This window comes from Nicotiana sylvestris, chromosome 8 (genome assembly GCF_000393655.2).
Source record: "Nicotiana sylvestris chromosome 8, ASM39365v2, whole genome shotgun sequence".
NCBI lineage: Eukaryota > Viridiplantae > Streptophyta > Magnoliopsida > Solanales > Solanaceae > Nicotiana > Nicotiana sylvestris.
Window position 1 is genome coordinate 144,547,243 of NC_091064.1, and position 7,458 is coordinate 144,554,700.

At 35.5% G+C, this 7,458-nt stretch overlaps 1 long non-coding RNA gene across 1 annotated transcript; it reads right to left on the minus strand.

The window, feature by feature from the left end:
* Nucleotides 1-1,961: 1,961 nt before the first annotated feature.
* On the minus strand, nt 1,962-6,383 carry LOC138874555 (uncharacterized). The gene is made up of 2 exons (XR_011401556.1): nt 5,874-6,383; nt 1,962-2,479 (listed from the first exon to the last, which is right to left on the minus strand). It is a non-coding gene; the product is annotated as an uncharacterized lncRNA (long non-coding RNA).
* Nucleotides 6,384-7,458: the final 1,075 nt, after the last annotated feature.

A 7,458-nucleotide genomic window follows, 5' to 3' on the forward strand; every position in this document is an offset into this window, starting at 1 on the left:
TTTAAAAATTGGGGGTCTAAAAAAAGACTTTTCTAGAGAGGAAGTAAAGGAAATTATTTTTCGATTTTTTTTGAAAATTATGGGCCGGAACCGATGAGGTTTGCCTACGTATCTCACATCCGGTGAGAATCAGACCCGCGTAGTTCGCCCAGTTTTGACGAAACAAAAGAAAATATGACTTATTTTGACACGACTTTTCTTTTTTTATTTCAAAATTTCAACAGAATTTTAGGGTAATTCAAATACCTACCTCTCACTCTCTTTTCTTTTTTCTTCTTTCTCCTTTTTTTTTTATTTTTTCTCTTTTTTCATTTTATTTCCTTATTCTAGAAGCCAGTCAACATGCAAGCCGAAATAGACAGATACGCAAGTAGCACGTAAGATGCATCAAGATGGTCTTTTAATTTGGGTACACCTGTCCTAGACGGACCCAACCCCTGTGTTGAGTCCCCAAAGTCAAATGCACATGATACAAACAAACGTTCCTACTAGGGATCTGGCATGAGGCTGAGTTATTCTAAGCTAAAAACCTGGGTATATTGTTCTAGACTTGTGTACCCGAGCGGACAACTCGAGCCGAGGAGGGGGCTACGTACCGGGAACCAAAAGGTCATCCGGCTTAGTAACTTGTCCGAGCCTCTTTCTTATTTCAAGGTATGACACTAATAGAATAGGGAGTCACGACCAGCGAGCACATTCCCAAGATGAGAAGAGAAGGGTTTCATTGCAGTTTATATACAGTTCAGATAATATCAAAGCGGTAAAAAGCGGCATTTAGCACATTAGGCTCAAACATGCAATAAAATCAGATAACAGATAAAGACAAATGCAACAATTCATCTAAGCTCGAATTCTGAACCCTGAACCAGAGATTCTGGGTTCTTTTCCCCAGCAGAGTCGCCAGAGCTGTCACACCTCCTTTTTCCTACACCCCCGAAAGGTGAGTATAAGGGAGTTTCTCCAATTAAAGTGACAATTGAAACGGGATTATTTATTAAGATTCAGAGTCGCCACTTGGGATAATTTATGGTGTTCCAAGTCACCGGTCAAATCCCGAATCGAGGAAAATACTGACTCTGTATTACAGTCCGCGAACCAGAAATCCAGGTAAGGAATTCTGTTAACCCGGGAGAAGGTGTTAAGCATTTCCGGGATCCGTGGTTCTAGCATGGTCGCTCAACTGTCATAAGTGGCCTAATTATCTGATTTTAATACATGTTTTAGCCTATGGTTCAATTTTAACTAATTAACCTCTTTTAATCATTTTTAAGGAAGATTGCAACGTCATTTAAAATACGTCTTGAACCACGTCACATAAATGCACCCGCGGTCCACGACACATTTTATCTAACATTGTTGAGATTTTGGATTTGGGTCACATAAATGCGCACCCAAGTTTAGGAAAGTAAATTATTAAAATAACGCGCCTAGAGCAACTACGCGTTAGCAACTTTGCGAGGGCCATAAAAATTAGCTAAATGACACGCCTTGAATTCTAAGGACTTTAAAAGAAATAATTAAGCGAGGGCCACACGTTTCAAGAGTTTTGTTTGGCGTGGCACACCTCAAATTCAATTTTAAAAGGGAATTCAAATTACATTTGGAGGGCCATAAATTAAATCTGGCATTCATCGGTCGCCAGTTGGCACATAAACTCTAATATCACAATAATTTCGGTAATGAATTTGTATCTAAAGCTGTTAAACGGGTGGGCCGGAGTGGGCCGGGATGGGTCCATTTTTTTTACCAGTCCGGGTTTCGGGCCGGGCTGGTTCCGGGTTGGTACAGTAACGGGTTTAGCGGGCTGGGTTAATTCGGGTAAAAATTGAACCATAAGGGTTACGGGTTGAGGGGGCCGGGCCGCGTCGGGTTTAGTGTATTTTTAATTTTTTTTTGGAATTTTGTATAACTATTGTAAGTTATATTAATACTTTGTATTAATTAAAAGAATACAAGTAAGATGGGAAAAAATTGCACTTATTGCAAGTGCTACTTTATTTCTTAATTTCAAGTTTCAACTTTCAAACTTACAAAATGAAATGTTTACATTTTTTTCAACAAGTAAACTAGTAAAGTAGTAATTTCAAATGTTTTGCATCGCCCTAGCAAGTTCATCATAATCAATATGAACCGATTGACCTTCTTCTGGCATGTTAAATTCGGATGGGTTTCCATGTGTTAATATATCTCCAAGTTCCTCGTCTTCTAGGCTATCAACATCTTCCTTTCCTTGATTTCTTCGTTCCGATCTAATCAAATCTCTGAAACATACTAAAAATTCCAAAGCATTGCTTCCCAATGAGTGGCGGGTGTCTCCAGGTTGTTGTCTTGCTTGGCTAAATGCACTCTCCGATGCAACAGTAGAAATTGGCACATTCAGCACGTCCTGAGCCATAGCGAAAAGAACAGGAAATTGCTTTCCATTTTCATGCCACCATCCCAACGGTGAAAATTCCTTTGTGCGAGGCTCCTTTTGCTTCTGCAAGTAGAATTGAAGTTCATCAATATTCCTGTTACTGGTTTGAGTGTTAGAAAATGTAGAAAAAATATTAAAACTATCAAGGCCTTCTTCATCATCCACAGTAGCAGAAGTGCTACATTGCATAGCGGGATTAACATTGCCAGAAGCACGAGCAGCATTATCACATTCATTTGCATAATAATTATATAGTTGTTGTAAATATTCATTTAGCTTGTTCATAGAAACATATAAATTTGGGGTTTCAGTTTCTTCAATCTCCATGTAAGTATATAAAGCATTCATTAGTTGGTGACAATCAGACATTTTAATAGAAGGATTTAAAACTGCACCAATTAAGTAAATCGGAGGAATTAGAAAGAAATATTTTTTGAATTTTGCTTGCATTTTTTCAACAACATCCTTATATTTTTCTTTCTTCTTAAATTCAGATAGTAGAAAAGAAATTTCAGCTATATGTACTAAATCCATAGTAATAGTGGGGTAATATGCTCCAGAAAACAAAAAACAGTAGTTGTATAAAATTTATGTAAAAATTTAACAACATCATTAAAGACCTCCCAAGTATCACTTGTTAACATATGCCTTGGATCAGTACAATGTGCATTAGCAACTTCAGTTATTGGGAATCTATATTTGTAGAAACATTTTAAAAATATATATGTATAATTCCATCTAGTAACAATTTCGTCTGGCATGAATCTAGGTTTAAGGTTATACTGGATACACTTAGTCTTAAATTCTTTTATTCTAGATTGTCTATTATTTCCTTTAATAACACCAACTGCTCTTCTAACATGAGTAATCTCAACGGAAAATAAATCAAGGCCACTTTTAACAATTAAATTATAAACATGACATGCACAACTAACATGAAAAATATCATCAAGAGGTGGTTGCAAATGCGTTTTTAAAATTGAAATTGCGGCATTATTGTTAGAAGCATTATCAAAAGACATACACAATACTTTTTTGTTTACATTATAAAATTCAACAACTTCAACAATAGTACTACTTATAAACGCAGCAGTATGACTCTGATCTTCATCATATTTAAAAGCGATAATACGTTTTTGCATACAAGTACTATCATCTATCCAATGGCATGTAATTGTCAAATAATCATTTCCATTAACAGCATGGCCAATATCAGAAGTTAGACATACTCTAGAAGGAAGGTGGCTAAACAAATAACGTATGTATGTTTGATATTGTCCATGAAGTCTAAAGATATCTGCTCTACAAGTACTTCTAGGGATACCTTTAAATAAAGGATTGTAAATCCTTTGAATATACATAATAAGATACGATGAAGAAGCAAAAGAAAAAGGTAGACAACCCAAAGCAATCATTTTTGCTAATTCCTCACGATCCCTCATTTTATCATATTTTACTAGACCTCCAGTAGTAGGGTTAATAGTTGTTTGATTTCCATCCCCATCAGTGCCCCATTCTATGGGATGGTCAACTCTCATATGTCTACTAAGCGTCCCAGTCCCACCTAAATTTCCTCCAGTCAAATGTTTAAAAGTATCGTTACAAATTGTGCACCTAACTCTATCAGTACCTTCTACTATTTCAAAAAAATTCCAAACCTTACTTCTTTTTCTACGAGTAGAAGTCGGAGCCACAGGTGGTCTACTAGGAGTGGTGCCATGACCACCACCCCTTGTAGCACTAGCAACTCCAACTTCAATACTACCAACTCCACCACTAGTAGGTGTAGGTGGTATCTCATCTTCTATTTCAATTTCATTATCTTCTATTCCAAAATCTTCTTGTAATTGTTCATAATCTATATCTACATTATCATTAGGCGATGATTCAGAAACATGTGTTAATGAGTCATTACTATTACTATCAGAAGCTCCAGGACTACCTCTTTTTTTATTTCCACCCCTGCCAGTAACTTTTCTACACGCTCTTTTAGCAGCACTAAACATATTGTAAAAATTAAAGTATAAGCTAAAATTAAATATGCAATTAAAATATTAAATAAGAGAAAGAGTTGGAGGGAGTGCACCGAATTCGACAATAAATTGAGCACATGATTACGCAATTCTGGTGTTACCACGAACAAACGTCAAGCAAGTATATCAATTTTGAACTTAAAACTTCAAATTTCCGAATGACAACTTCCGATAAATTAAATTCAAGAAAAGAGAGCCAAATAAAAATTAAAAAATTAGAAGATGAAATCTTGCAAATTGAAGGGAAGAGAAAAATTGAGAATTTGAGAATTGAGATTGAGATAAGAATTTTGAGTGAAAAAATAAAGTAGAGGGGGGTGGGGGTATTTATAGATTTTTAAAAGGGTTAATTTTGTAAAGTATTAAATACAAAAATTAAAAAAAATGGCCATTTATGCAACAAATCCGTTGGCCAACGGATATGTGATGAAAATCTGATTTTCCAACGGATAGTGGGCCCCACGCTGCAGGAAAGTACAAAAAAAAAATCTGACAGTTAATCGGTTCGGGCACTGTTCATGCCAACCGGGTTACCCGGGCCCGGTTAACCGCTTGCCCAAACGAACCCCTCCGTCCCCGGCCTAACCCCCCTAACCAGCCCACCTGGCCCCCTCTGAACCGGGCCGGTCCGGTTCCGGTTTAAACCGGTCTGGGCCGGTCCGGTTCCGGTCCAACCCGGCCCGTTAGCCACCTTTATTTGTATCACATGCAGATTGTATCCCATGTAATAATTTGTATCACATGGATCAAATGGGTAAAATGGGGATTATTTGAGCGGCGAATTTTGCACATAAAAATGTAGAATATCACATCTAAATTTTCTATTCCATGATTCCCTTTTGATATTAATTTAATTAATGTCAGTAGTACAAATGGGGCAAAGACTTAAAAGCAAGGAAAGCACATTTACATTATTTTTTAAAGCTCGGAGATGAAATCAACGAACACAAGATTACATCATTTCATTTAACACTCTTGTGGCCTATTCCTGACTAAAGAAACGAAGCAGTAAACATTTTATAGCCCAATTCCTTTCATTTTTTTTTTTCTTAACACTTATGTCCCAATCAAAACTTTCCCGTTTTATAAAAGTCAAAAGCTCATGACCCATCAATACTTAATAATTTGTTTACCAAGTCATACCCATACAATTATAGTCCAAAAAATCACAAAATGAAATAAACCAATGTACTGAACTTTCCACCAAAAAAAAACACATAGCAAAATCAATTAAAAAAAACTAACTCAACAATTAAAAGGTCAAAGCAGCAAGAAAAATATAAAAAAAAACTGACAATAAAATGTATTAAGAGCAAATAAACAGTAAAGAAGAATGAACCTCAATAATCTGAACAAACAGAACAAAATAAAACCCAACAATTGTTTCTAAAACGGGATCGCACAATAGAGGTTTAGATACATACCTAATAAATAGGAGCCAATCTAACAAGGTCAAAAGCTAAACAAAAATCACGATAATGCTAATGGAGTTCAGCAGCAGTGGCGAACGAAGCAGCAGCAGAAACAGGGCAGTCCAAAATATCAGCTCAACCGAAAATCCTTTTTATCTATGTCGAAGCTTTTATTTCCAATTTCCGAAGCAAAAACCAATTCCGCAGCCTCGAGCGGAAACCTACTGAATTGGTCGACTCGATTGAAAAGCGGTGGAGTTCGATTATTTTCAGTGTTGGAGGAATACGTGATCTGCAATGTTTTTTTTTTACGTCATGAAACTATGGGAGTATTTTTTGGGACGGGTTTTAGGATGGAATTAATGGTATTCTTGCGAGAAAGGGATCTATTCCCTTAATGGTGCTCTTGGGCGGTGTTAATGGAGCCAAAAAACGAAAAAAAAAAATCAGGGAGGTCCTCCCTTTTTGCTTGCTGCGGCGCTGAATTTTTGATGGGAGTCTATTGTTTTCTTAGAGTCTCCCATTATTTAGGTGTTAGCTATTATTATATATGGGTAGGGATTAAGTTAGTGGCATTGTCCTAGTAATTATGGGCTAGGGAATTGGGCCAAACACTAAAAAAAATGGACTACGAGATTTATAAAGACGGGATAAACCAACCTAAAACTAATTCCTCCTTCTAAAATTATGTACAATTATAATATAAAAATATAAAACTAATTTTAATTAATTGAACTAAACTATAAAACATGAAACTATTTTTTGTGTTTTCAAGATTATACAAAAATAAAGATAAGGTACTATTTTTGTATATTTTCATTTAAATTTACGAAAGATACGTAAACTAAAATATTTTTTTGTAATTTTTATTTTTTGTGACGAAATAAAGTAAAAGAGTCAAAAATAGCTGAAATAGCGATATTAGGCTTAAACTAAATATTTACATGCTAAAATATCAAAAATCTTGGGGATGGTCAAAAATCACATGTCTACAATGATCTTCATTTTTCATCCTCAAGTTGTATGTGTTGTACCTGGCATTTTTAGAGATCGGGAGGCCCTCTTTCAGCTACCCAGACACTTTATACCATTCGATACCCCTTTTGAGCCTATGCTAATTTCTTTGACCTCTCCTCTTTTGGAATCAAACTAGAGTAAAAAAAGTCAAAAGTTTTATGTCCATATAAGGTAAAATTTGGGCAATTTTTTTTAGAAAGTTCATTTCAAAAGAAAAGAAAAGAGAGAATAAAAAAGGAAAAAGAAAAAGAAAAAAAAAAGAGGAGAAGAAAAGAAAGAAATAAAAAGGAAAAAACAACAAAATAAAACAACTTTAGTTTTGAACTATGTTCGACCTGATTCTTGTGTCAACAAGATACGTAGGCAACCTTATTTTAGGGTTCGGTCACACAAATCAAAAATCTAAAATTCCTCACTTCAAAAGAAATTGGGAAAAAGTTTTGTTTTCTGTAAAAGATGATTCCTAAAGTTGTAAAGTCATACCCCATTTTTTCTTAGTTTGAATTTGAGCCTTTATGCCTTTTTTCTAATCCTATCCTAAAGCCACATTACAGTCCACCTTTCAGATAATCTCCGAGAG